Genomic DNA, 4828 nt, shown 5'->3' with positions numbered 1-4828 from the left:
GTAAAGTTTTGAGAGATGTTTGTTGTTGTCAACGAATGGTAGTGGGCACTCTAACTCCCTTGCCAAGCAGACTTTCAAAGAGCGGCTCCCATGAAGGACGTTATCTCTACCAGCAAGGCAGATCATCCCTCTTCTCTTTTGTTTACACATGTACTTTAGTTTTATTTATGGATGACACTCCTCCCAACCTTTTCTTTCACAAGCCATGGCTAACCGAATCCTCGGGTATCTTCCAACAATCTCATACCATGGAGGAGTGGCTATTTGCAAAATTAAGTTGCTTACTGATGAATCAGAGCAAAACATGTGAAGAGAATTATTAATGAAGTTAATTAATTGGGGGCTGGGAACCCCATTGCCAGCTCTTTTTGCAAAATTATTGGATAAGCGGATGAAGCCACTAGTCCATTGGTGAAAGTTGCCCAACAAGATTGAAAGATAAAACACCACATACTTCCTCACACTACAAGAAATATGCTAACTCGCGACCCTTCATATTAGTCATTGTATGGTCATTGTCTGCCATTTATGACCTTGCCATGACCAAAAACTGTTGGTCGACAGTTGAGCGTCACTGACGGATCACAACGACCTTTTTTGTGAAATGGTCATATACGGTTATGACCAGAATCAATGGTCATGGATTCTATGACCAAGATGTTGGTCATGGGCAATGTTGCTTGTCCACATCATATCCAACGTGGCGAATCCTACGTGGCAGATCTATAACCAAACCAAATGGTCGTGGATGGAAATTAGCCCAGTCCAATTTAGCGCTTTAGATGGGCCAAGCCCAATAATTTAACCTACATTAACTATTTTTTCATGTCAATCTTGGATAGCTACATGTGTCTAGCCCAATATTTTAGCCTTTTGTTTTTGGCCCGTGGCCTTTTTAGTTGCCCATTTCGTTCAGCAATCTTGTTTTGGTTTTCATAGCAATCCACTATTATCTGGGCCATAGCCCGTTTAGAAGCCCAAATATTAGTCAAGTAGACTTTTTGAAATTTTCATCCCTAGATTTCATCTCTCAGTTAAATGATTAAAATCCAGAATAATGCAATCAAATATACAGAACATCAGTTACACGTTTACACGGTAATAGAGCAGAAAAAGTCTAATTACAGTTTAGATCCAACAAGTCTACATACATTCAAGATCAGTTACACGTCTACACAGTAACAAGGTGGCTATAACAAGTAAAAAGGTGGTGCACATAAAGTTTCTTCTGATCTTCTGTCGCAGCAGCAAACTCAACACATTAGCTCCTGATCATAAACTTCACGTGAAATATAGGGAAGTAAAATGGTTGACAATGACAATGTAAATGCAACCCTCCAAAAAACTCAAGCTACCTGAAGCATAGTCTAGAACTTGTTGCTGATGTCACAGAACTCATTCCAAACAATAGCCAATGCCATGAGGCGCCTAAAACAATGCAGACACACCACACAGTCAAATTCTGCAGAGATTAAGTGGTAAGAACTAAAACAGGTCAGAAAATGCAACCATGTCTCTCAAAAAACTAGATATCTCAGAATTTTAGTGATGATATAAAGAGAAGTCTTTAAACAACAAGTTACAACAGGATCATTAAAGGTTAGCATATTCAGATAATGAACCAAGGTTCACCAATCGCATGATTGCAGATAGAGTGAACACACAGATTAGTTCCTCACTAAATGTAGTGCCATAAACAGTCAGCTTGTAGGTTTTACATACAAAATTCAAACTTAACAGATAATAGAGAGTAGTTACTGTGTATAAAATATATAATAAGGTGGTGAGTATTGAACCCTCTCGACTTCTATTTAATGAAATTCAAATTTAATGAAATGCTCACTAAATAGAACATAGCATCTCTGGCACTATTATTGTTTGCATATTAGAACAATAGTTATCCATTTGGGGACTAAACACTAAGAACAACATTCGAATGCCATTGTGGACTAAACAACTCCACGGGTCAAATCCAGGATGTCAGCCAACGAGCTAGCATGTAACAGGGTACACATGAGGCAATACTGAACAAGGCAATAGATTTTGGCTCATGGAGATAAACAATGAAGGTGGACAGAGTAATTGAGGCAATGTTCAAGCAGAGGCACACATTATCATATTATAACCTGGTATTTTTAATTTGCAATTTAACACTATAGAAGAGTATTCATCACACTTTAGTGTATCCAAACTAAGAAAAGAAAGCCTTAGAACAATTAAACCAACAGAAGGCCACCTAACTACATACACAAGGCTGTACAGAATTGACAGAACAGATCATACGCTAAGGTCCCTAAGAAATCACTTAGTGGAAAATGAAGTGAATGTGTTCCGGAAATAAACGCTGAATGACCTTACAGAAGTTCTACAACAGTTAAATGTATGATTACATTCCATTGATCACAGATCATTCATCAGTTCATTTAGTTAACCTTGGCAGGTGAAAGTTGTATCACACATTGCATGTTTCCCAAAATAAGCAATACAATCAAAAATTTCCCTGGAATTAACTATGAAGCTGTCAGAAAATGAGCCCCCAGATTTGCACTTGTCAACGGTTCTTGCTATAAATATGGATAGATGGATTTGAGTGTGGGGTTTACTTGGATCCCAGGTTTTGGAAAATAAAGACTACTGGACCTTTCAAAAAGACGCATTTTCCATTCATGCATCTCACTGCCTGGAACACTCAATGCATACTGATACTTCCATGTGCAACTCTAATTTAGTGAACTAGAAGATCAGAAATTTCATAAGTTATCAATATATACAGACCATTTTCAAATGTCCATAAGAACAAGCATGCACAATCGCATCAAAAGGACTTACTGTCAAACAGGGAAATCGACAGAATGGCTTCACCTTGTTGCTTGTCAGTAGGGCGACGGTCAGGGGGTAACAAAAGAGGCCAGATGCGGCGCACAGTACAATCTCATCTGTATATATAGAATTATGACTAGTAAGTACCTCGAGATTGTATTCCTTGTGAGAATTTACCAATACGTATTTACTATTGCATGCATGTATGGCTATGCACAAACACCTTGAATCCAGACTTATGTGTATTCTTAGGAAAAATCAAAGCAGACTTATACTTGTACTTGATCACCTTCGTGAGCAGCTTGTTGTGCTCATAGAGGATGGAGGTGAAATTTAAATGCATGGTTGCCAAATAATAATATGCCTAATAAGCAGTTTTAATGCTCGTGAAAATTACAAAATATTTGATATATGAAGAGTGCTATGACAATAGAAAATGCACCAGGACAAATGGTTTCATTTAGAAAACCCTTGATGTCACATACGTTTCTATCAGAACTCTACTCTATGAAGAATTTTGATCAATCACTTCAGTTCACATGGTTACCTACACCTACACTATGCTCATCTCTACACTACACTACGAGAGAAAAAGATCCTGGAAAACCAAGCATCTCTCGAGTGCATATGTGCATTACAATCACTTCAGTGACATCAATAGAACAAGAACACGGCACTTTCTTACTTCATATGGCTACCTGCACTTGCACTACTCATCCAGGATGAACTACTGAAGCTTACCACAGGATCAGTTCAGCAAGAATCAGTTCTGGCTCACCACACAATGAACTACTGAAGCGATTTGATGAATTACAACCAAGCAGTAGCTCGACCAGCTAGTGAAGTGAACGAGACTGCAAAAGTAGAGCAGAAAGTTTATGAACACAGAGCATCTAAACAAAACTAATAAATTCATAATAATTAATTGTAGCTACGAAATATATCAATCAATAATTTCTGATTTGTCTTGTAGTTCTATAAGAAAAAAATCCGAACCTATCCTGCAGTTATGTACATTTGGCTTGACTAATCAAGATCAAATTCACACGGTCATTCATTTTCAAACATCTAAAATATGATGTCAGACCTCAAATGTGTATCTAATCTAAGTAGATATGATGGATTCGCATACATAAACCTAAAGCTTCAGCCACATCAACACCAGATCGACAAGTAAAACATACTTAAGGAGCTACTAGGACATAATTTAACCTTCAGGGATTCCCGGATGATGAGCTCGTCCCCAATATGTATTGAAGCAGCCTGCACGGTACACATCGCTTCTCTTCTACTCCTCTCCCGCGCTGGCCACCGATGAGATGCCTGCGCAAGTAGAACTCCTCTCGCGGAATCCGGGCCGGTAAACCTCTGCAGAAAGTAGCCAGGACACGCACCTACAGAGTCTGAGGTGTCGCAAACTCCAGGCCGAGCGAGGCCTCCTTCTTGAGTCATGACTGTCGTCGGCGTCATCGATGGCGAGGCAGAGGACGGTCGACGGCGGCGTCAATGGTGAGACCGGCGACAAAGTCGATTGCGCTGGTCCACCGCTAGGGCGCTGCTTCCAGATGGCAGCGAAGAGGGAGATGCCGGTTATGGAGACCGGAAGGAGAGACATTGTGGCGTGGTGGGAGAAGACGGCATCTCATCGGTGGCCAGCGCGGCTCAAGGGATGTAAGGAGGAGCGATACCAGATCTGGTGTGTGGCGGCTGAGAGGAGGGTGCGGGAAAGAAAACTAGGGTTAGGGAGGAACGATGGGCTTTTGACCGGTTTCATCCTTTCGTTCAGAACACTGGCGCGATACTGAAAATAGAGAGCGGGTACTGAAATTAGAGTGCGGGGTGCTAAAATAAAGAGCGGGAAGCTAACATAAAGAGCGGAGGCCAAAATAGTAGTCGTACTATTGTCTCCCTCTCATTTCCTTTTTTAGAATAAAGCTCGAGTAGTGACAAGATATATGCAAATGTAATATATACGTCTTACTATATGCAGGGTGATCAATTAACAAAA

At 40.2% G+C, this 4828-nt stretch overlaps 1 long non-coding RNA gene across 1 annotated transcript; it reads right to left on the bottom strand.

The window, feature by feature from the left end:
- Positions 1-1055: 1055 nt before the first annotated feature.
- Positions 1056-4485, bottom strand: LOC127311978 (uncharacterized). The gene is made up of 3 exons (XR_007858074.2): positions 4033-4485; positions 2830-3674; positions 1056-1428 (listed from the first exon to the last, which is right to left on the bottom strand). It is a non-coding gene; the product is annotated as an uncharacterized lncRNA (long non-coding RNA).
- Positions 4486-4828: the final 343 nt, after the last annotated feature.

Source organism: Lolium perenne, chromosome 7, assembly GCF_019359855.2.
Source record: "Lolium perenne isolate Kyuss_39 chromosome 7, Kyuss_2.0, whole genome shotgun sequence".
In the NCBI taxonomy this organism is placed as follows: Eukaryota; Viridiplantae; Streptophyta; class Magnoliopsida; order Poales; family Poaceae; genus Lolium; species Lolium perenne.
The sequence above is the reverse complement of the archived record's forward strand: the minus strand, read 5'-3'. Positions and strand labels throughout refer to the sequence as shown.